Below are 25,942 nucleotides of genomic sequence, written 5' to 3' on the forward strand. Positions count from 1 at the left end.
AGTCTGGGGGGGGGGGGGGGGGGTAGGGAGGGACTCTAAGCTCTGAGAGCCATTGTGTAAGTCATCAGAGAAGCAGCAGCATTAAGTGGCAATCTGCAAGTCAAAGCTAGAGCTCACCGCGAAGGTAAAGCAACTTCTGGGGAAGAAAGCAAAAAATCTTTGCCGGTACCTAGCATCTCTCATTCTGCTGCCTTTTGCCATTCCCAGCCACAGCGATCCATCCTCCGGCCTCCCAGCTCCCGGAGCAGGCAGGCCTCCCGTGCTGGGGGAGAGCCCGGTTTAAAAGCTACGCAGGCAAGGTTTCTCCATTTAGCTGGTCAGGTTTAAAGTGTTTTGTAGCTGTGCTGAGAGGCAGCTCTTGTCTAATTCAGAAGGCTTTCCAGAGAGTGATGATGCTTTGGAGCTTGTTGGTGCTAATGTTCTAGTTTGTGATACACTGAGTGCCCTCCACTGGAGAAAACAGATCACACATTAAAGGCATGAACAAGTGCTCCTGTCATTGCTATGCAGACTTTCTCCCTTCAGAAAAGAAAATTAAAGACACAGCATTGCCTTGCCCACCGTCGTCCCTCCCCGGACCCCTTCGCCTTTCCCCAGATTATTAAATGTTTATCTGGGGGATTCTCTCGCGACGGGTGTAAAAGACTGAATAAAACACCTGGTCCCTGGGTAGTTGGCAACCCGATCTTTTTCTAATCCACCTGACCTGAATATTTGTCTTCGGCAAATTCTGAACTGTTTTTGTTTTCCTGCATTCACAGGGTGAGAACAGGAACAGGGGTGTCTGCAGATTAAAAGTGAAAGTCATGTTAAAGGAGGGGGGGGGGGTCAGGAAATGCCCAAACTGATCATTCACAGAAAAGAAACTTAATTACAGGCACCACATCTGACTGTAAACATACCGAAAGCAGCTTGCTTTTCCTTTTTTAATGCAAGTGCTTTTTTTTTTTTTTTTTTTTTGGTCAGAAAAACACCAAGTTTGTGAGCACTGCAGAGCTGAAGATGCAGAACGATGCCGCCTTTTCTCTTATAAATCCCCCTTCTCCCCAGCCCCCCCCGGCTCCCAGGCAGGGACTCCTCACGCCCGCCTGGGTTTCGGCAGGCTTCAGCCCCAGCCCCTGCGGTGAGATCCGGGCTGTGCCACTTCCACGGCGTTTCACCTTCTGCTGTGCGTCTGGCAGGCTTACCAGGGCTTCACTTCGTTCTCCCTCGGTTCGACAGGAAGATGTCAGAGGGATCTGGAGCCAGAGCAGCACCACGGAGCCTCTCATTGCCCCGTTAACCAGCAGCAGCAGTGAACATTCGCCCCGGCGGAGGCCCCACAAACGCACCCGTGCTGTTTGGGGTTTCCAAGGCAGCTCAAGCACCCCAAGGCAGCACCGTGCTGTGCCCTAACACTTGTAACCTGGGCTCCTAAAGCTTATTTCCTTGCGCAGTCTGCTCCCTCTGTCCTGGAGTTTAGATGCCAAAATGGTGGATTTATTTTATTTATTTTCTTAATAAAGTCTGGCATGAACTGACACTGCGTTATTCATTTTTTAAAAATTGCCCCTTTTCACTGAACAGCATCCTGCCCAGCGTTTTACAGCCCGTATCGCTTGACGTTTCCGTGCATTTGTACTGCTTATTCCAAGTTAACACAACAAAAATGAAATTCCATAAAACTCAAGGGCAGACTCGGAGCTCCTCTGTTTCAGTTCCATGCGACCCTATTGCCACTATCCCAACTCACCACTGCCCAGCCCCAGCACCTTGCCCCCCGCAGGAGCAAACAGGCTGGGACACAGAATGGGCAAAGTAGTCAAGCTCCATTTAAAAATAAAAAAATCAATCCACAAAAAAAAAAAAAAGCCAACTCTTTTTCCCCTCTGTCTGCATCCAGACTGTGATATCTTGAAACTTCTGAATAAAAAAAGTTTTTTGTTTGTCCTATTATGAGAATTTGTTGCTATCTGCAGATCAGAGCCAGATTTGAATAAGAAAAATCTAATTAATCCCTGTTTTTACTCCGAAATGGCCAGCTATGCTCACACCTTCCTCAAACAAGGTTCGGAACTTCATTACCATAAATGATATCGAAAGGACTTTTTCCAGATCTGTATTAACTACCTCTGCATTACGGTCAGTACCACTTCAGCTAACATTCATATTTATTCATGATACAATTTCCTAATAAAGGTAAAAGCTGAAGTGTGCAGCTATTATACCTCGTGTTGATAATTCTCCAGGAAGAGTCCATTTGAAACTCTGCCAGATCACAGACCGACCTGAGAAGTGATGTCTAAAGCAACCGTGCAGATTTCCAGGGGATGTCTTTTCCTGGATTCCTGGATCCTTTGATCTCACATCAGCTGAAGCAGCGTTGTCATAAGCTGTCCTGCTGCTATGCACTTATTGAGGCTCAAAAAATAACATGTTTCTACAAAAAGTTTTAAATAATTTTAGTTTCGCAGAAGTCTTCTGATACTGTAACTGAAAATATGAATTCTAAAACAGAAAGCTTTGATACTGTAGGTAATCAAAAAAACAAGTGAGCTTTCACTCAACAACATAAAGGGGGTTGGTTGGTTGCTTGTGGGATGTTTTGGTTGGTTGGTTTTTTGTTTTGTTTTGTTTTTACATTTTCTAACAAAAAAAACATTTGACAAAGAAGAAAAAAGATGGGAAACTTGCAATCAGTCTAAATAGGTGGTTCTGGAGAGAAAAAAAAAAGCAAACCCCATCAAGGAAAGGAGGATGAAAATGCCCGTTTGTGGTTTTGTTCCGTTTCTTTGGAGCGGTGAGTGGAACGAGACAGAAGCTCAGAGAAACCTGAAATGTTCTAAGTGCTTGGCTGATCCTCGTCCAGCTGGCAAAGCCTCCTGCCACCTGACCAGGAGTTACCTAGAGAAATTATCCATACTAATAAGTTCATGTGCCATGGGATCTATAGTTTCTCTTCCATGATAATGAACCTGTATTTGTCTAGTTAAGTTGGTGATCAATACTAACAGTTGTAATTTTATATACATATTTGTTAAGTATGCTTGGAATTTTGGCCTTGAGCCTTTCAGCTTACCAGCTTGTTTCCATGTACAAAGGCTTAGCAATTAATAGCAACAATAGATTGTATTTACATTGCTCCTGCATAGTGTAACACATTTTACTGGGAAAGACACGTGAAGGATAAAGGAGCCTACGAGGTGTTTTGGCCTCTCCACAGCACGGCCAGATCCACGTCTGCAAAGCTCCTGACTCGCTCAGGCAGCAAATAGTACTTTTTGCTTCCCCTTGATCTACTAAGCCATTAGGGTGCATTCAAGTTGCATTTTCAAGGCTTTACAAATTCATTTAGACTTCTTGGACAGATTTAGAGATTTCAGGCAAAGAAAGAACGATTACAGTCATCCAGTCTGGCCTCCTATAAAATAGAGGACAAGAATCCTCCCAAAATACTTCTCCACCAGACCCGTAATTTCTGCAACGACGTCTGTTTCATAAAGATGAGTGGCCTTTCTCTGAAAATCACAAAAGCTGCAAGAACTGCCCAATTCCAGTGCAAGCTGTTGCTGTGTGTAACAATCCTCACTGGTGAAGTGTTTAAGAGCCAGAGCTTTTTGGAAAAGCCTATATTCAGCCCGGTCTATACTCAGGATCTCCCCCTTACCTCTGTCTGGTGTTTACTCCGAAGTCAGGCACAGAAGTAGAGCCTTCCAGCTGCAGTCTTACATCAGCCACAGCAGGAGAGTCTTGCAGATGCCTTTGTTCCCAACAAGTCCTTTTTTTATCAGGTGTTCACGTACCCTGACGCATGCGACGGATCCTCCAACGTGCAGCCGAAGACACAACCCCAATACCTCCTACCAAAGAATTTTTGCTCTCTGGGCCACCCACAACAGCTGATGTGAAGCACAGACTCAGAGAGTCTCAGCTGTGGTGGTTCCAGCTTTGGTCTCTGCACCTCACCCAGGAGAGCAGAGCATGCTCCAGGCCAAGACAGACCCTACACCAGCCCATCTGTTGGATGCTCTTAAGTTTCTTTTCAAGCAGACATTCTCGCAGGCATACCATCTTCAGCAAGATGCATTTCCTCTTCATTTAATTAAGGTTTTATTTTTCTTTCCTCAGACATCTAATAACTACTTTTATTTATAAATTTATCTGATTAATGACAAATGTCTAGTCTCAGCTTTAATTACTTTTGAAGCAGTCAAGAGCCTTAGGAAACCCAATCCAGCCATAAACAGGCAGCCAGCAATACCAAACTTTCATACTCTACAATTAACTACAAACGAAAGCCTTGCTTTTCTATCCAAATGCCAATCCCTTAGTTTACACCTCTAATAAATAGTTTACAGGGTCATAAATCGGAACGGAATTTATGGGCAGGATGATAAAGCCAGAAGCTACTGAAGATGCTTCCTGCTGCCAGCATTTGGGAGACCGAAAGGTGGTTGAAGCTACAGCGGTCTGACCACCATCCACGTTAGCTGGGATGTAGCACACTGAACAAGCCAGAAAGGAAAATGCTGACGATGCTAAGAGAGGCAGAAGCCTGTTCTTGGCAGACAGCAGGAAACTAGAACATGAAACCTTCCTAATGGTCTGATTCCAGAAAAGAAAAGGAACCAAAGCAGATGTACAGTCTCACCTCCTTCCTTCTGAGAGGAATTATCACAATGACTTAATATGCTGTAATATCTTGGCTGGAGGACACATCCTGCCCAGTGTGACCCCAGCACACAGGATCAGCACATCCCAGTGGTACGCAGCGTGGGGTTTTGCCCCTCTGGTTGCCCTCTGGTTAAATCTCATTTCAAGTTGCAAAAGCTTTTTTCTTTTCTTTTCTTTTCTTTTTTTTTTGAAATTCACCTCGCTGTTATTTGCCAAATAACAATACAAATACATCAAGGAATTGATTGAGCAGCGAGGAGGTAATCAGCGAGGAGTATCCGAGGCACGACAGCAACTCGCACTGCAACTTTGCAACTGTCTGCAAAGGAACAGCTCGCCTAGAAAAGAATTAACATGCACACACATACCAAAGACAAAGCGACTAAATGCGACACAAAACCACGCTGATGAGCTCCTCAAGATTAAACTACTTCTGCTTCTCTCTCTGTTGGACGTGGCTGCAATAAACTGGGGACCCCAAGCCCTGTGCTGTACATTAATGTATATTTCACGCTCCAAGCCAGAGCAGTGGGGTTTTTGCCCTTGGAAAAGGGTCAAATTAAGGCAAAATCTGCAGTAGTGGCAGGCTAACCTGTTAATGGCGATGCATCCTAAAGCTGTAATGGTGTTTTATGGCATTACATAGGGCACAGTAGTGAATTTGCTCATGGAACACTTTTTCTGTCATCAAGGTGGCTGTGATCAAAAGGTCTCCCAGAGCTTTGCATTTTAGGACCTATTCTAGGTCAAGAGCACTCAACAGAATGATTTTATAATTGGCATCTTCTATTTTATTAAAGAGATACTTTTTTTTCAGTGCTCATTATCCCTTCCTGTCCATTTCTTTTGGAATATTTACGTTTGAAATTTCTGCGTGGTGTCCTGAGCTCCCAAAAACAAGACAATGGCTTTGTCTTTTATCAGTATTTCTACATATTTTTATCTTCCTCAACAGTCCTTTAAAATATTGCCTTCATACAAGGAAAGATTTACGGTCAGAGTTTTGACGGCATAATCGAAGAAGAAAAAAGAATCTCTCTTCGGCCTGTGCTGGAGAGCAGCCTGGAAAACCTACAAGATCTACTTAGGTGAACCCTTATATTCATATTTTGTAGAAGTTTTATTTTAAATTTAGTGGTTTTTTTTTCATTATTTTATCTGCCTCTGAAATTGTGCATACTGCTAGGGACTTCAGAATATACAGCCTTTAATATCTGCCTTCTTCCAGTGATAGACAAGTCTGTAATCAGGTACTGAGAGATGTATTTTTTTCTTCAGTAAGCTATTAGAAATGAAATTAAATAAAATACCCTACCCCTCAACTGTATCAATTTGATTAGGAGTCTATGAAGCCTTCTTTGAAAACTCCTACAGCTTCTAAAAATACGACAGTGGCTTAAAGAATTAATCACTAAATACAGCCAAGAAACAAAGCCTCTGCTTTTGAGCAGCACTCGTCAGAGCAGTCTGGGATCTTCATATGGTTTTGAAGCCTGGGCCACCTGGGAGAGCTTCGTGCTTCCCTCTTGTGCTACCAGCACAAGCTGGGCGGTTTTCCCTTCCACCTCCCCTATTGCAGTGCAACAAATACGTACGTGGAATTGAAAAGACAGTTTCCTAGTGATAAATGTTCACCAGAGGGATATCTGACCTCTTTTCGTCAACTGAGAAAAATGGTCAAAGCATTTCCAATGGAAAAAAAAAACAAGCCACCTAACAAAAACCACATGCAATTCACCAGGAGAAATCCTAGTTTTGAAAAAAAATAATTCTTACTTTGCTTGGAAAATACCCACAACCCCAGATGCCCAAAACTTTCAGACACTAAGTTCTCTTTCATTTTAGTCCTTTGCTGAAAAGTCATTACGCTTTTTAAACTAGCCAAGTTTTGATCTATGAGACATAATAAACGATCAATAGAATATAGACGGCATTTTAAGATTAAAAAAAAAGGAAGATTTTCTTTAAAAATACCTCCCATTAACTTCCTGTGATGGACAGCGAGAGTCCCACTGTTCTTGTTGCTGTACCACTGTAATTTTGGTATAAGAATCCAGGAATAATCCTACATGTGAAAATCAACTTTTAATCATATTTCTCTATTTCTTCATAATATATTGCACCACGCTGGTAAGCACATTTAAGATTTTCCCTGCAGTTTCTCATAACTGCAGCCAATTGAGTAAAATTAAACTGTACTTAGGATTAGCCAGATAAGATGCTCGGGAGCTGCAGAAAACAGCAGCATCGGTGCAAGGGAGGAACAAGTAGCTGCTAAGCTCTTGCCTACTAAAGACAATACCAAAGCTCTGGTCAACCACTGCCGAATGCTTTGAGGCACTTTTGGTGGACCACCCTTGTCAAGCAGCTGGGTTTTGGCAGCAATTAGAGTGGGCATTTAAGTCAGGTTTCATTCCAGCTTTTTCAAAGTGTTTCATTAAAACAGATAGGATTTAAATAAATGAATTCATCCCAAAGGACATCTGGACATCTGTTAGTACCAAAGTAAATTTCTGTTTAGCTAAATCCTGAGGCTTTATCTATCAGATGGATAATCTTCGACATTTATATTCCCTCGCCATTCCCAGCCCCCCATCGTTTGGCACCTGCCAATCTTGGATGTAGGTTCTGGAAAGAGCCCTGCCCATCTACAGGACTATCTATCCGGACCTTGAACAAGAATAATGGCCCAAATCCTGGAAGGTAACCTTCTAAACCCCTAAAAGTCAGCAATTTTTAAATGTAAGCAGATCCCTCAGAGCTGACTTGTACCATGCCTAGACCAGCTACTGCAGAAGCCACCCAACTGCCCCAGACTAATATATTTACCAGAGAAGCAGTAAATATTCAGTCTGAAAGGTATCAAAAATATAAAACTGTTAGTGGAACATTTCTCTCCCCCACTTAGATGGCACTTACTAAATTCAAGATGATGCTGAAGCATGTAATAATATGTCATTTACCCACAACTCATTCCTCTTTTCCACGCTGACTGTGTTTAAGGTCATCATTTCTACTGAAAATGATCCTTGAGTTAGTTAATTGAATAAAAGTAATTCAGATCTGGCAATTGTTAATAAATTTGAAGTCCTATGATTTGGTTAATCTTTGGGACCATCAAGAGGCTAAGAAGTCACTTGTCTTTAATGTTATTAAAGATGGAAACATCTACGCTTTGCAGTATGATGTTGCTGCATTAATGTACAGTCATTTATGTTTCAAAGTGCAAAATGAGAGTGTTGGCATTCAGGAACGGCAGACGTGACAATTTTTAAATCAAGACAAGATTTACTAAACATGTCCATAACATTGTAACCGAGCCCATTTCAGGCCACAGAGGGGACATTTCACACTCCTCTGGAAGACTTACCCAAGCACATTAATCGATGGTCATTCATGCAGCCGCCTTTTGGAGGGATTTTTTTGTTTCTTTGTTCCAGTGGGGTAGAAGAGGAGGGTTGGAGATGACGACAAGAACTCTGCAAATACAAGGGCCCAATGGATAAACATGGTCAACCTCAGAGGGACATTAATAAAAGTAGGGGGAGTGAGGAGGAGAGCATAAGTTCAATGCCTTTGAGTCAGCCGCGCACTCCAAACAAGACTTCTTTGCAATTAAATGATCGAGTCTACCCTACTTCCCTGCAGTCTTAATCTATGGGTTTTCTTTCTGATGACCTAGTATTTGTTTGTTTGTTTAATCTAATTGAATGAAATCATTTATCGTTTGTGGAATAAACATCTCACCAAAACTCCTTACTGCAATCCAAATAAACTTCCCTCCTTTATCTAATTTTACCATGTACTTTATTTCTAAGCTCAGTCTAAAAATGAGTATCCTTTACAGCAACACTATTTGGGAAGTTTATAAAGAGTTAATACGATGTTACTACATGTGTTAATACTCTTAATTGGCAGTTGCAGTCCTACATATGATTTATAACGATGTTTTAACCATCTCTAACACCTACAAGCCATGCATGCAATTGCTATTAAGCATTTGTTAGCCCTGCATAAATTACATACAACTACAGTCTTAATATGAAATATGATCAGTTTCCCTCTAAAGGTGCAATTTTCATTCTACATTCTTCTTCTATACACGGCACATGGAAAGTGCTTAAGTGCAGCAAAGTGCTGTTGTGTAGCGGGAGAAACAACACTATGAATCTGAAGAAGTGCAAATTCCAAGAAACAGCTCAATGACAAGCACAGAGTGGGGAGTGGGAAAGATGGAAATAGGGAAAGGTTTCTTGATGATGTCTCTGCAGTTTTCCTAAGGCTAAGAAGAGACCATGAGAAAATACCACGTGCTTACTTTTTGTCTTCCTCTTATATTTTAAAAGCCCCAAATTATCCAGGCAAAATAAATACATAAATAAATAAAATTCTCCAGCCAGCAGCACCACAACTGGCTAGCTGCAACACAGACTTCCACGTTGTCCTACCAGCATCCTTTATTTCAGGAAACGAGAGCTGGGAAGATCATTCCACCTCCAATGCACAAATCAAACCACTGGCAGAGCTAGCGAAGAGGTCAATGAGACTGCCTACAGCAGAGCCAGGTGTGATGGTGCTTCAGCAACACGTGCGTTTGTCCAGGAGACGCTGAAGGAGGATGACCAACTGATTTCCATACTAAGCATCAGACTGCCACTAGCCAAGCCTGGCAGGAATCGGAGCAGCCTGGACCCAAACCAATGACCTCCTATAAACGACTATGTCGATGCAATCCCCAAGTGCTATTGAGGCAGAGAGATATTTAATTAAAATATCAAGAATAAGAGACTCTTCCAGCTGGACAATTATTCAACACAGGACTGACTATGCACTTCATTAAGAGATTGTTACCGGGACAAAACACGTCCATGTTATTGGAAATCACACCTTTAAGCAAATTTCTTCCCAGCTCTGGGATTTGGTGAGAAGTGGTTTCTGGAACTGCCCACCGAAGGGAACCTCGCTCCACATCTGGAGTCCAACAAGGCTCCTGAATGGGGGATTTTGTCACGGGTGCATCATTTGCTTCCAAATACGCAAAGCATTTTGCATACTAAAATGTTTACGTTTCCCAGCACAGAGCACAAAGGGAAAATGCTGTTGATGCTCTCAGTATGGAACACCATTGCTCAAAGCCTGCTCGGATAACATCTTGCACAGACACCTGGGATCTTGTACTTTTCCTGTAATGCCACATTTTTCCCTCTTTGGTCCCAGCTACACCACTACCCCATCAGACACGCTTCCAAATTACTTAGCATTATCCCCGATGGAAGTTATTGACACCTTCAATTAGCCTGTCTGGATTTCATGTAAATATCTTCAAGTCATTTCTTTTCAGATGAGCCTGGAAATTCTATAGGCTACAAATGTGTACAAATTCTCTAAGCTAATCTGGCGCATTTTGAAAGAGACAGATGTGTTCACACTTGATGCAGACTAGGTGACGTACATACACAGATAAACAGAAGTCTATGTATGGAAACGTGCACATGTATTTTATGAACTAGATTGCACATCAAATTTTACTCAACTTACTTTGCACGACGCCACTGAAATGAGGATGACTGCAGACATCTGTATAAAGTTAATTGGTAAGTCTTTCAAAACATGACTTCTTTCAATGTACTTTACAAGCAAAAACAGTAATTATGGGGGCCTGATTTAGTGATTTCTAAGGTACCTATACTGAGTTTCAAAATGAGTCTTAAACGAGTGCCATTTAAGACCATGATGGAAATTGGATCCTGCTTGCCTAAATTATTTTAGGAGAGTTTCCTGGAAAGCAGAGCGTTGGGGTGGGTACAGTAGCAGGTGCAGGAGGACAGACATTGAGGGGGTTCGCATGCATGCATGCATTTCAGTTCTCCAAAGGAATCAACCTGTCTCATTACTACATTTTAACTCATGGTGGGCATTTTTGTAGGGGTAAGTCTACAGTACAGAGATACGTGATCCAGCCAATAATAACAATTCAAATCACAGGATTAAACACTATGAACTCAGGGAAGGTTTTTAGGAAAATGAGAATGTGTTTCACTATATCAGCTTGGACAGGACTGCCTTACTTCTTTTAGCTTTCAGCTCCAGAGGAATGATTTGGTGGTAAGGCCTACTTCAAATTGGAACAGCCAGGCTGCTTTCAATTCCCTTCCTTTAATCTGGCCTCATTCACAATGGCTGAAATAGAGACAGGAATCAGAAATCAAATGCTGCTAATAAAAGCTAGTATGAATCTTCGTTTCAAGGGCTACTGAACTCAGACCTTGGCTTTTCCTTCCCCCCTCTCTCCCCACTGCTAGTAAACTATGAATAAATTAGCAATTGGAGTGTAATGGCTGGAGCAACTTCATTAATATACTGTCATCCTGCGCAGAGGTACAACTTCTGACATTGAGACTCTAATGTCCTGTGAATTATTGATGGAAATGTATACATTCAAGTTCTCATCCTCAACTCTTCATATGTGAAGCGTTTGATCGTCAACATTTGGCTGGTACATTAAAAACAGCATACAATAAAACCCTTTCTGGATTCCTCAGTGTTCTTCTACACTTGTCCCAGCTTATCATGAATGTATCATGTATTTTAGCGTAGTATATACAACCAGCAACACTGTTCCCCTAGCTGTATGCACGGAGCCACATACACAGGTAAGAAAAAAGAGAACTTAGCCAACTAAGCAAAGGTGCAGAGGGAAGATGACTGTCTCCCCATTTAACAGATCAAGAACTGAGACTTCAAAGGACTGACATGCCCAAAGCCTTGCAAAATGTCTCTTTGATGCATAAAATGACTTCGAACAGAACCTGCACCTTTTCATATTCCACCCATGGCTTACCCATGACCACCTTTCTTGTCATCCAGGCAAGCGCCCCAGTTATGACCAAGCATAAAAACCCTCCAGGATACAGTCAAGTTCCCTAATCGTGGACCACATTAAATACTGTGGATTTAAGAGCCATGTTAACCATGAGCCGCTGAAAAAACGAGGCACGTAGTGATAAGAGAAGAGGCAACAAACACAAGTCAAGACACAGGAAATGTCATCATGGGATGATTGCTCACAGAGTTTGTGGAATCTCCACCATCAGAAATATTCAAAATTGGACTGAATGCAGGCTGAAGGAACCTGACCTAGTTGAATTGCTTCGAACAGAAACGGTTGGAATATGGATGACCAGAGGTCCCTTCCCACATCAATTACTCTATGAAAGGAAAATAAGCACCTAGAACTTTAAGAGTGAATTAGATACATACCTTAATGCTTTCGTATAATTCTATCAGGCACCATTCAGTGTTTTCAGTAAGGAAACAAATCTGTAAATCACGACTGAATTTCCCCATGTGACGCCCTCATATGAAAGGATAGGTTTTCAAACGTGGAGTACCTCAAACTGGAACCTGAAATGCAAAAAGAAAGCTCTCAGCACTCAATAAGCTTAATTCATCCAGAAATCTGAATGACAGGACAGGCAAATAAACAGCAGATGAACTCTTCAGAAACAATACACAGCTAAATGAAAGATTCCAGCTGATTTTAATTGAATATTTTACTGGATTTCTATTTGAGTGTATTCAAAATAAGAAGTCTCACCAAATTGGATTTTTTCTTTGATCAGTCTTGATTCCATCTGACATACACAACCTGGAATACGCAAACCATTAATCCTCGCTATAGTTTTCATTTGTTGAGGAGCTCACAAAGGCTTTCTTTCCCTTGCTACCCTTTTTACACTCTTCAAATCCTGTTCATAGGGAGTTTCCAATCTACCCAGCAGATTCATGACTTAGATGATCAAACTCCACCGACATTAGCATCATTTTTATTTTTTATTTTTTCACAATAAGATGAATAGTAGGAAAAGACTGTCCTCCATCTAACTGTATATTGAAATTCTATACAGGCCACAGGAGTACATCCGCACCACTGACAGTGGGTGGGACTGCCCTTAAAAGACAAGAGAGACGGGCAGGCAACGAGGGAAGATTTGCAGAAGACCTGCTTCTACAAGCCCACCCTAACCCCCTGCTCAGGTCCTGCTGCGGGTGCAGGGACCCGAGTGAAGGCATCCGTTAGCCTTCTCCCACAGCTGCACTTCTAAGTACCAGCTGTAGTACCAAATCTCTTTCTTCTAAGCATTTGGAATCTGAGCAAAGGTAATTTCCTTTCTTAGCCCTCAATTAAGGCATGAAAGACCGAGAATGGCAGCCTGTAGCTGTTCCCCTTCTGAAAACTTTAGTAGAAGGCACTGGGATCCTGCAGCTGCTGCTGGTCATTTTCCCTGCATCATTAACTCCTCTTCCCCTCTCATGCGGTGGAGTGGGATCACAGCTGAAGGGTTCAGTCGGATCAAAGCTTTCTGATCTTGCTCTCTCTGTCCCTATTGATGTCACCATGGCAGGTATACCTGCTGATCAAAGCTAACAAGCATGTGGCTCCAACATCACCAATTTGCTCCCATTCACGGCACTCGGAGGTGTCCTACTGGAGACTTTCCTGGCTAGGAAGAACAATGTTACTCATTTTACTCACAAACTACAGCACAGCCTCGAGGTTTCAACCCAATACAAAGCCTCCCTGAGGCTACCCAAGCTCCAGAGTACCTTCTCTGTACTTTGCTATTTATCTGACTGAAGTACAGCGTTATTTACTGTTTGCATTGCAATGGCATTTAGAAGTTACTGCGATGGGCATGGGTACAAGTTGCTGTCCAGACGGATGAAAAGGCAGCATCATCCAAGGAGCTAATAATGCAAACAAAACGCTGAGGTGGATGGGAACAGACAACTGTGTTCTGACCACATAAAAGCAGGAAACAGAACTGACTGGCACAATGCATGCCAAGATAAAAATATCACCTATTTATGCATTTTGTGGGAAGGGAAAAAAATGAAAGGAATTTCAGGACAAACAAGGAATCATTCTTTAAAAACATATAAATCTCAACTCAGGGATTCACTTGGAAAAACATCATTCAGCAGGTTGTGGAAATGTATCTTTCATGTTCTGCCTTATTTAACAGTACTAACTAGTGCAACTTATTGCCACAGGATCTCATTAACCTATGAATCAAGATTAAAAAAAAATTATAGTGACTACCAATGCCTTCAACTTAATAAGGAGAAAAGCAATATTCAAGTATTTCAAAAGAGGGCTAAATCTTATGTACATCAACCTTTTATTAATGGGTGCTAAAGGGAATATTTCCTGGTGGAGAAATCATCCTTTACCTACTGCAGCACCGAGTACACCTTGTCCTGAAGGAGGTGCTGGAAAGGAGAATATAGGAACAACTGGACCATTTCTGTTAGGCACAGGGGACATACTGTTTGACACCCTTCCAGAGCATTATGTTACAGAGGCCATATGTTCTGGCATCAGTAATCTTCCTCTAAGGCTGCTCCACGCGAAGCTAGAGCACGTAGCTTGTACGTGGCCCCAGCACCCTGCTCTGGGTGTCCCGGCTTCAGCAGGGGCTCGGACCAGGCGACCCCAGAGATGCCTCCCAGCCTTAACCGTGCAAGTTGTACAAGCCAAAGCTTCTCGCAAATTTCCTTCTGAAAACCTTGCTTTACTTGAAGCCTTAAGTCACTGTGAATGGGGAGGGGAAAAAAGGCCTGGAAGCTCCGGCGGCAGGCATGAAGTGGGGAAGAAATACCGAGTGCACCAACAGGAAAACTTTGCCTTGTCGCTCCGCATTACCACAGCTGTTACCAGCGAGGTTAAAGCCTTGTCCAGAGCACGCTCTCCAGCAGCTGAGCATCCTTAAACCTGACGGACACCAAGGGCACTCAGCACATCTCACCATCAAGCCTTTCTTCCCCGGAGCAGTTACCAAAGGAGCCTCTTGTGCAAGCACCGATTACCCTTGAAATAAACAAGCAAACACATTACAGAAGAGACTTAATGTCGCAGTTTTAGAGCTTAGAGACGATTTACAATCCTGCAGTAGTACACGGATGTTTTCAGAACAAAACTGAAATTAAACCTCAAGGTTGATTTACGGAACAAGGAAGCTGAATTTCTGAATGCTGCTGTCACGCATGAGATGTGCTCGGAGACAACTCAGGCCACGTTCAGGCTTGAGTTATACGGGAGTAAATCCAAGCAGCAGCCAATCCTCCCCACCCCGTGTCTGCAAAAAAAGCTGTGGAAAACCTCTGTTTAGAAATAACTTCACCTCTGTCGCCACAGGCCTTCCAGCATCTCTCCCTCTCATTGCTAAGGGCAGTGGCACAAAGACGGGATCTTCGGAGCTCAGCTGCTCGTTCCCACCTGGAATTCTCTGGGTTTGCCATCGAAACCACGGCGGCATCAAGCGCTGTGTCGCAGACGGGATTATTCTTCTGTGGAGCCCTGTGGCTCTCATCTGTTTTATTTACGTTGTTTCTGGTAAAGCCTTCTTAGAGATCTGGAACTGTATGAAACAAATAATAGGGTATGTGCTCTAAGCTGTTATCTGGAGCTCGCAGGAAGGCTACCTACTGATTTGACCCTACCAATTTTTCCTGAGTTAGGCAATTTGGGGTTTGGACAGCTGCTTGGACACACAACCCATTTCAACCATCAGCGGCTGCTGGCAGGCTTTCACTAGGTGACACGTTTTTAATACATCTGCTATTCTGCTAGAAGAAATCCAAACCACTTACAAAGCTAACGAGTACAGAAAAACAGGGATAAAGCTACTTGAAAAGTAAAACATTAGCCAAAAAAAGTCTTAAAGCACCAGCAATGCACACCCCCTTTATCTACATGGTTGTCAAAGGAAATGCTGTTATTCAAAGCGGTGGGTAATTGTCTGAATGTTTTCATCTTCCAGGACTTAGACTGCACTGAACCACAAAGCCTTGCTTGTAGAGAAATGTATTGTAGTCGAAAAATACTGTCCCTCTAGTATTCTGCTGCGTGTACTCGTTTTGAGTAAAAGCAAGCAATCACGCAGTCTAGGAGACTGTCACTGATGAACCCTGAAATAGCCATTTAGCAGAAACCACAAGCAAAAGCAAAAATAAAGGTCATTTATTTAATTCAGAAATTTACCTCACTCCTTGCATTGTACTAAATACGCTATTAAGGATAAAAATTAATTGAAGTGGATGCACATCCTGCCAACCAGGAAAAAAAAAAAAACACCTTTTATTTGCTTCTAACCTTTCTTATTTTCATGACAATGTCTGCATTTTCTCTCTTTAAAACACAAACAAGTCAATGTAAGCATGGCTGGAAGGCTAAGATGATTATGGGATAATTCGTGTTTGCAAGACCAAGCAAAATCAATTGCAATTGTTTAGGAACCAAGCACATTAAATGGTGGTGAAAAGATATTTGCTGGACTCTGACAAAATGGCTTTTTTAAATCCCAACAATGAGAAGGGATAGACTGACAAATACCCTTAGGAACTGGTTCAGAAATGTGCATGCTATCCTACCTGCAGCGGTAATGCAAGGACTCATCTGTATCTGCTGCAGCTGAAATACAAGTGGATCTTGACAATATTTAAACAAAAAAGTGCCAATCCCTCCCCCAAAAAATTGTATGAGAGATTGACTGGCTCGGGACATCAATTTAATTCTCTGCTATACCAGATTAAACACAGAATTACTCAATTAACTTCAGATTAATTATGCCTCTCAGGTAAACATGCTACCTGTCACCTGGGCTAGCACAAGGCACTGAGTCACAGGGTATCAGATCGAACCCCCCTCACCCTGACAAGAGGACCTCTCGTCGCCGATCAAACCCTTTATCTGCATTTTTAACCAACTCCCTCCACTGACAGGGTGCGCATGAAGTGGGGTCACACATGTTCTAAGAAAAATTCCCCTCGGGTATTTCGTTATCTATTTTGTGTTCCCAGGGGTTTCTGCTGCACGTACAGAAAACACTGGCTATGCCCTCAAGTTTGTAAAGCAAACAGATACAAACTTGCTGCTGCACTGATTTATTTTTTTTTAAATAAGAGCTGCTGGTTCTTAATGGGTTCTCAAGTAATGTGTCTTGGTTTAATTATTTATGACGATGCTTGATGGTCTCATTACTAGGTCATACATGACCTCTGGGTAGTGTCTTCATCCTTCCAGATTAATAAGTTATTGTGACACAAATAACTTTGGCAATTACTTCTTCTTTAGTGCCAGAGAGAGATGTATTTTTTGCTCAGGAAAAAGGTCGATTTTAACAAACACAAATGTCCTTTAAAAAACAGACAGTACCTCCACACTCAAGAGGCCAATTATTCATTCTTTATTCATTTTTTTTAATCCCAGCTCCTGCTTTCTAAGACTTGGGCAAGTTGTGAGGGTTATCTTGAGCCACGTCCTTTAGATAATCTGCACAAAAAGCCTAAGGAGTCCTTTAACTCTTTGTCGAACTGTTGTAAACTCTGTGCAGTGTCAGGAAGCACCCAATTTTAAGGTGCTGACTTTTAGTCAGACTTAAAAAATTAGTATCTTCCATTATTTATCTTCAGAACTCCTTCATAAGATAGAATTACCCACTCTTTAAGGACAGCTAGATTACAGAATATCTGGAGTGACAAACTGGAAATGACAAACTACTGCAGGAAAAGAAAAAACAACCACTCAAAACACAAGTTAAGAAAAGTCAAAATGTAGATCCAACTCTGCATTAATGCAGACCAAACTCTGCATTATTTCAGTGCAGAAACACTAAACAATATCACATACATATGTAAGTATTTAGTTCCTATGGTAGTCATCTAAATAATGCAAGGTGGGTTTCTACTGCAGCTGAAAGGAGACAGTAGAGTGGAGGATTCCAAAATTACCTCCTGAAACAAACATTTTTTATTTTTTTTCCTGGTGGTAAGACTATGTTTTGAATTGAGATTTTTCACTCGACAATTTTCAGCCAACACAACTGCTGCCCCTCGGCAAAGGAAAGGACACTCCTGGCCGTGTCCTCTGAAGAGCAGAGATGTCTCCCTGGGGTGCTGCATTATTTAGGCATGGGGCATATTCATCAGAGGGCTGACAAAGAGGGATATTCTCTGTGAATTATTTTCACAGATTACTTTCAGCATCTGATCATCCCCTTTTGTGTCTTTGATTTTCCCTCTCAGAAGCAAACCGCAATTGGCAGGTTTCATGTTCAACAGTGATGAGTTCCTTCATCCTTTGAGCCTGACTGTGCAGGGCTGTCTCATCTGTCCCCTGCAGGACTGAATTTCAGGGCGATCCTTTTCAGGCAGGGCAAACTCTTGATGCATCAAGCAACAATGCTCAAGATCATTCTAAGAAAAGCATTCACGGAAAGGAAACGGAGCTGCATTCCCGGGCAGCTGGCAAAACTTCTCATCTACTCAAAGGACAGAGGTCAAGGGAAAAAAAATTAATCTTTAAAAACACGTCTTTATTCTGACTTTTCCCATCTCTGCCCAAGAGCTCTAAGGCAGGAAGGAGGTGGTTATTTAGCTGGAGTGCTTGTGGCCTCACCTCCCCCAGGCAGCTCACTCATCGCTTTCTTTTTGTGCTAGTTCCGATTCCTGTGGTTGTTTGTCAATCTATAGAAGCCCATCATTTGGAGTTAAATTCTCACCTAGCATGAGAACGATTCAAGATTACACTCAGCAAGAAATGCCTTCAGGGGAAAAAAAAGCATGAATCCGCTAGAAGAAAGGCGATCCATAACTGTTTGAGTCAACATTCAATTATGATTATGAATGCCCTAAAATGCTGACCACCCACACTGATCTGGGAAAGAAACAACAATAACAATGAAAAAGCATCAAACCACCACCACCGCCAAACAAACCAGCATGGGAAAACCCACCGAAAACATTCAGCAGAGTGGGATGAGCCTAGAAATTTGGTTTCTATTTCTGTCCGCATTTTGACAAGTTCCCTCCCCTACCTGTTCTCACCTTTCTTCCTACTGGAGCAAGGCTTTTCTCAACCAGTTATGATGATTTACGCTGTGCCAGCAGCTAAGCACATGACGCACAAATTGCATGCAGAGAATCCTCAAGGGATGTTCCCTATTGAAAAGAAACTGGCACGAGACACCTATGGACACCCTGTTGAGGCTGGTTTATCAGTAACAGCCTTTGAATTTTAGGCAAAGCACACAGAGAATTATGCCGGGAAGCGTTTAACACAGCTCTTCTCACCAGTGCTTGCTCGGTAACAGCATGTTCCTTGGGGAGCTGAGCACAGAACCACGCAGGAATCCCCACATGCTCTTCCATTGTGAGCAGCATCTAGCAAGTTAATAAGGTTTTCTCACATTTATAAACATAGGCACTTACCAATTGTGAACTACTTCTGAAAAGGCTGCCTTGGTCTATTATTTAAACGTGGATTACTGATGCTGCAAAAACAGCAACACGTCAGGAAATATATTTTGTTAATGTGTTTATTTACCTGAGAGACTGGAAGTGCCCCCTCAAGACCATGTCAGGTCTTAAAAGTTTTTATTAAAATCAAACATAAAACCTTGTCGTTATACTCATCATCCAGTCAAGCACTTAAATGGCTCCTGGGGGGGCTGCTCTAGCCTGTCCTACACTTCATACCATAAATTCAGCAGAAATGGTCCAGAGACTTGCTTTTTTCTCCACTTTTAATTAACAGGGGGTGGGTGAGTGGGTGAGTGTTGCACTCGGTTTACACAGCTGCCCAAAATACATGCCAACATAGCAGCTAAAATAAACCAGTTGTCAAAACTAGTTATTGTCTTGAAGAAAAACAAAACCAAGAGTGAGATTTTAGAAGAAAAAGGAAAAAGAACAAGAAACAGCAAAGCTCTTTTCCTCCCCTTTCCAAACTAATTTAAAAAGCTGAACTCAAGCACAAGACCCTGGTGTTGGAGTCCCTCCTCTCCCTGATTTTCACAAGGCAGATGTGATGACAGGGGTGGGTGGCACAGCACCAGTCATTTTCCAGGGTTTCCTTGCTCCAAGCATCCCACTGAACAGTTAAAAAAAATCAGCACACATCTTGGATGAGGACTCGGGAGCAAAGGTAAGTTCAACTGGGGAATAACTATTAGATGAGACAGGAAAACCCCTGGTTTGGAGGTCTGGAGAACTGGAACACCCTCTGTGATGTTCTCCATATTATCTCTAAATCACAAGTGTTTTTGCAAAATTTGCTTCAGCTCTTTAATTTTCCAACAGTAATGATGAAAAATTCCTTTCAGACTTTCAACTTCACAATCTCAGATCAATCCCTCAAAACTCCAAGGCTATGAGTTGCATCCCTTCAGATAGGTTTCCAGTAAAATGTAGTTTCCTGAAGGATTAACAACACGTAGAGCTCATCTAACAGCAATGTCACCTAATACATACCAGAGAGAGAGATGTGAAGAAAATGGATATCTGGGTTCCAACTCCATCAAAGATTAGTAGGGCTTGCCAAACTGAGTCCCTGCTCGTTTCTGTCTTAGCTATATCAAAAAGGGATATATGCATTTGAAATGTGCTTTTCATTTGAAAAGATACTGTAAAAACGTACCTGAGTTCGTCTTGTTACTGCCACTGACATAAAACTTGTCAAAAGGGCCATCCTCCACAGGCAACTTGGGGACATCTCTCAGGAGCACGTTACAATAATCAGATCACGCTGTGATTTACTTGACACGCAGTCTGCCTCCCTGTAGGTTTTCAACTTGTAATAATGGCCCACTTGTGTTCAGAAAAATCAGATGTTTGTCAAAAGATTCTGCATATTGCTTTCATTTACACCTCGATTCAGCAAAGCATTTCAAATACGCTTACCTTTAACATATGGCTAAACCCCACTGAAGCCCTTCATACACACTTAAGTGCTTTACTGAAGAGGACTGGCAGCAAGCACATTTGCAAAGCAGAAATACAAGGTGTATATTAAATGGGTCTAACTTTCTACAACACCGCAGAATTATTCAGTCCGCTGTTGTAAGCACAGCCAATCCCTTATTGCACCGCTACGTAGAGGAAATCTGACTTCCAAAACAAAACAAAGCCCACACCAACCAAACTATTTTCTTGAGCTCTGGGGGAAGCCTCTGCTTGTTAGTAAAATACAAGAGACAACACACGGCCAAGGGACATTTTCCTTCCCATCCTGCCCAACTGCTGGTGTAAGTTTTCTCAGGGCACGGCTGACAGCCCCCCCAAGAAAAACAGAGCAGGGAGACACTCGAGCCACATCAGCCACAAACTAATTCCTGCCAGAACTCAAAGCAACGGAGTCGTGTCAGCACAACACTGTGTCTAGATTAATTAGCTTTGCTGAGAGGCTGAGCTAATTAGCCCATGCGCTGCCCTACTACCCACTATATTGCTTTTAGACAAATCAGCCTGCTCTAACCTGCTTTCCACGACACGGATACAACCTAGAAGACATATCCCCTAGCAGAGTTTGAAGCTAACATGGTAAGAAAATTGTATGAGGGGCTTCACGGAGTGACCTTTTCCGTGCTAACAGGACAATGATTACTACATCCCCATCAGTAGGGACAAACAGGAACAAAATGTCCTTGCCATAACAAACGCAGCGGATAATAACAGCATTGATTCCAGCAGGAAATATTAATTCAGGACATTCAGATTTCAGCCATTTTTAGCACACCCTCCTCTCTCACCCTCACCTCTGCTATCTCCCCGACTGTTCGTGCTGCTTAGCCCGGGTGTTCTTTGCAAGTCTCGCCGCTGCTTTGCAGGACAGATGAAAGGTTCATTTACATGCCTGTAGCAGCTGTAGTGGAATTAATATTGGTCTCATTATCTTAGCTTAGGATGTACAAGCCACTGGTTTTGCAATGCATACTGATGCAATAAAGAGGGGAAGAAGGAAAAGAAGGCTGGCTATTTTCATTACAAATGATTCTGTAAGATATAGCGAAGAGTTGAGGAAATCCTAGAAAGGAGAGAGTTAATCTAGAGTAAAACCCCAAAAGCTAACAGCACCTAAAACAATTAATTCAAAAAAAAGTTGTTGAAGTATGCAGTCTATGCCACGGTATTTTTAATTAAAGGTAGAAGAAAAGTGAAATCATTTCATCCCTCGTAAAGGTATGGCCCAGTTTTGAAATACCCGTTTCCATCCATCTACAACACGGGCATTACCAATGCCAAGATTTAAAAATTCAGGAGACTATTAAAGAAGAGATTTTTCAAGAAGAGATTTATCAGTTGCCACTGTTTAATGAGTCTGTAGGGTTCACTTAGGTCAGCTTCTTCCAACTTTTCTCCTAACATTACATACAAAAAAAAAAACTGTCTTGGGAGGGGGAAGTGTCCACGAACATCAAGTAGTGTGGACACTAAGAAAACGAGTGAGTATCACGGCCCTGCTCCATGAGAAGTTGTCAGCGCTCAACTACTGGAGGAGAGGGAAGGGAACAGGGTGTTTTAGTGGACTTCAGTATCAACACCATACCTCTGCAATCCTTTGCAAATCATCTGCAGCCAGCACTATGCGCAGCAACATGTCCTCCGACGCAGCCCCCTGTGACTGGGGAGGAAACAGCATTTTCCTGCGCTTTATGCAGAGGAACATCTCAAGGAAAACATCACAAAGCAAGGCACTTAAGCTAAAATGAACTGAGATTTTCCTCATTCCCTAATTATGATGCTACCTTTGGAGATCATAAATAAGGCCTGATTCACAGCACGTTCAAGTCGATCTCCTCATTGATTTCAGTGGATCTAGAGCAATCCCATCAGTATGCTGTGGAACACCTAACTAAATAGGATTTAAAGCTGACTGCACAATGAAGAAATGTACCAATTGTTTAATGATTGATGAGGGAAAATGTCAGATGAATTATCTGCCAAATGATACTGGGTATCTGTCCATCTGTTACAGAATTTTTCCAGGTAACAACAGAAAGAAATTAATTACATCGAGTTCGTATATAGCAGTAATCTAAATTGGAAAGCTCGGCTCTTTTCATAAGCGAGTCCAGCATCATTATCCAAGTACAAAAACTGAAGTGGTAGTGGAAAGGTGGTCACAAGCCCTAACTTTAGAGTCACCTGGTGCATGCATTAGCAGGCTGGTCGAACACCACAAAGGCGTGATGGGCTCCCGAAGCAGTTCAAAATCCAGTTCTTCTGCAGAGGCTGTGAATTACAGAGAGTGCTTCCTATCTCCCACTGATGGTACCCAAAATGAAGGGAGGCGAGTGCTTTCTCATGTCATCCAGCAGTACACCGGTAGCTGTCCACATCCCCAGAACTGATTCGTGCCTTTCTCAGGTCCTGATTTTTCATGCAACTCCAGCTGCCTCGGCTCCAAACACACCGGTGCATTAGATCAAAGTGAGCCTGAATTTAATACTATTCAGATTTCACTAACACTGGAACCACATCCCTTATTACTTTTTTCCTCGATATACTTTTTGCCTCCAAGTTAACTGTTCCTTCTCTACCTTGCTTTTAAAAGAAAAAGCACGTCTTTTCCACTACATTCCCACTCTACTTGCTCTAGAAGTTCCACTTACCATGCGCATCTTCCATCAAAACCCTTTCACTCTCTCATCTATTGGGATTTCTCACAATGAGAAAAGATGACTACAAATTAAGCAGTGCAGCCTGAAGACAATAAAGTTCATGAGATTTGGAATGCCTCCCACCATGCCCCCGACGACACCCTGTCAAATCAGCAGCACATTTTTTTGAACAGTGACTGGGTTAAAGCTAAACCATCCTGAGCACAACCCCGCCCTGATTTACTCTTGACTTTAGTTACGACATTTTACCTCAGACATTTCGTATGTGCAGAGAAAGCCTCATCTCTGTGCAACACTAGGATTTTGAGATGTTTAGATTCAGGGGGATTTCTCCAGTTTGTCTCCAGCCAAATATTCTTGGTGCATTTCATAGCCAACGACATTTCTACAAAAGAAACCAAAGTAGTAACTCGACCTATCATAACCTACTACAGTTGCTACTCATTTTTAATTTATCCTTCTCCTTTGACTCCAGAAGACAATCCTTTACAGACAATGAATCATTCATGAGATACAGAAAGGAGAGGTTGAAAGCAACACAGTGAAGAATGATTAGGCAAAACCAGGACTGATGATGTCACTGGGCAAGTTCACTCCTGCTGGGTAAGGGACGTCCAAATCACTCAGAGAAAATTTCAGACAGCAGATTTTAAGCTTATGGCAGAGGGTAAGGGCAGCTTAAGTTAAATTTGTAGGGTACCCATGCTGATAGGAAGTGCTGAGATGGATGCCTTGAAAGACACAAATCATCCTGATCATCTCTCTTCCAATACTGCTATCGTCTCTTTGATGGACCTTCTCTCAGAGGCTTCTAGGAAAGAACCACAACAGATACTCGAATGTGTCCGCATTAGGGCAAAGCCAATCCTAAATCAGGCAAAGCCAATCCTAGAAGAGGTAAGCAGCTCAAAGCCCCGGCTGCTGTGGAGTACCAGTTCTCTGTGAACTAATCCTAAATTACGTACATAAGGAAAGACCACGGATTTCAAAGGACGAGCCAGAGATAGTAATGCCAAGTAAATCCTAATGGATTTAGGATGGCATTTCTGTACCAGAATGCAGCTTCCATAGCAGTTAGTGACATACATGTTTTTCCACAGCAAATTCTGTGTCTGTATGCTGAGTTTCTGTCAGTGGTTAGCAGATCTAGCAGTGAGCTTAAAATGTTGCTTAGCTGCAAGCAAGCTGCTCACACGCCTAATGCTGGGAACGCCTTGGGCTTTGGGTAAGTCTCTTCCAAGCATCTTTCCAAAATACAATGCACCTAAGGAACATTGTCTGTATAATACCTGTTTAATTGGAAAGAGGTCTATTATTTTCAATGAGTTTATTTTGAGCAAGGGGATAATGATTACCAGAAGATACAAAGCCATACGTTGAAGATGAACTCATTTCAGAAAAATGGTGATTTGAGAATTTACAGGTGAAGGAGACTGGAAAGATTCCTGCTGACGTTGCTTGCCCTTGGATTAAACCAAGGGCAAGGATGAAGTCTGAAGTACTCAAAGTGAATACTGGAAGTCCCCAAGTTTTTTCCTCTGTTCATAATAACACAGTCCCTGTCTGCCAGCATATCATTATAACACACACACACACACAAATAGTCATATACTAACAATGCTGCTGAAAGGGAAAACAAAATACACCCCGTAAGACCGAGGACATGTCAGTTACTGTCTGTAGGCACCATCTGCCACCAAGCTCTTTTCATAAATCCATCTGCTGTTAATGTTTTTCTTCCCCCGATCTGTCCGGTCAAGTCAGATGCACTGAGAATCCAAAGGCTGAAAAGGTCAAGGGACAGCTTTTGCTCTCTTTAGGCAAGGTATTTCTCTCTTTCCTCTTTGGAAAGCAAAGATCACCACTGTTAAAAAAATCTGGATCATATGTGGAAGCAACATGGGCCAAACAAGCTGCATAAAATGATAGGAGATTTCTGTGCTATTTATTCATAGTTGAAATTCAGTATCTGCAGCGAGCTAGACCATACTGCTGGTGCTGTTGCACTGGGAAGGGTTTGGGTTGGATTTTTTTGTTGTTTTCTCTCTTTGGAGATGAAAATGATGGGGAAAGATATCAGGTGAGGAGAGAGAGAAGGGCAAGGAAGGAGGTGAGGGAGAAAAAATATATACTGCCTGGTCCTGCCATACCGAACCCGAGAGATGCAGCACCACTGACGAAATACTGCTTTTGTCAACTCAGTTCACATCATCTGAGGAACTCGTGTAGCAATGCCAACAGAGAAAGTTTTGCTGGCATATGCTGCACGCTGCATGGAGAACCTGCCAACACAGTTTTACAGGAATAATTACAAAAACATCTATGTCTTTGTTATCCTTTAGCTCCTGAATCTCAGAGCTCACACATTTTACCCCTGCAGCTTTCCCTATTACCTCCAGACACAACCGAGGAACACAGAAAGTGAACTATGACAAATTCAAGGAAGTTTAGTTTTCTCATCTGATTACTGAATCCTTACTCCTATGCAAATAAGATTTAGCAGCAAGGCATGGGAAGTCTATAGCAGTAAAATAACCTCAACCACCCCCCAGTCTCCAGTAGCAATTCACCATCTTCACAGCCATTTTCGGACAAGTAACTTGAGGTATACGGCAGCTAGATGCCCTTCCAACACTCTTGTCCCCACGGCGAGGCAGTGGCACACGGAAGAGCAGTCCCCTCATACCACAATGATGACCAGTGAATAATTAAGAGCCTGAACGTGGAGGGACAGTGCAGCATCCCACAGGGGCAGGAAGAGCAGAGTGCCCACTGTACAGCTCCTGCTTGCAGCACTTCAGTCCCACTGGCACAGCGCAGAATCCCCA

General features: G+C 42.4%; 1 protein-coding gene across 21 annotated transcripts in view; it reads right to left on the bottom strand.

Moving 5' to 3' along the window:
- The window catches only part of LRRTM4 (leucine rich repeat transmembrane neuronal 4), a 284,146-nt gene that overhangs the window by 212,909 nt on the left and 45,295 nt on the right, over positions 1–25,942 (bottom strand). For 15 of the 21 annotated variants that reach the window (XR_010826614.1, XR_007157409.2, XR_010826615.1 and 12 more), the window contains 3 exons: positions 11,914–12,057; positions 8,024–8,132; positions 170–784 (listed from right to left, as the gene is read on the bottom strand). The gene's annotated coding sequence lies outside the window, so the exon portion shown is untranslated. Of the gene's footprint in view, positions 1–169; positions 2,434–8,023; positions 8,133–10,721; positions 10,834–11,913; positions 12,058–20,131; positions 20,271–21,248; positions 21,356–22,039; positions 22,098–25,942 lie in introns of those variants that run through there. The other 6 variants (XM_066983269.1, XM_066983259.1, XM_066983264.1 and 3 more) reach the window with 6 other exon arrangements.

The sequence above is a fragment of the Anser cygnoides genome, chromosome 26, assembly GCF_040182565.1.
Source record: "Anser cygnoides isolate HZ-2024a breed goose chromosome 26, Taihu_goose_T2T_genome, whole genome shotgun sequence".
NCBI classification, from domain to species: domain Eukaryota; kingdom Metazoa; phylum Chordata; class Aves; order Anseriformes; family Anatidae; genus Anser; species Anser cygnoides.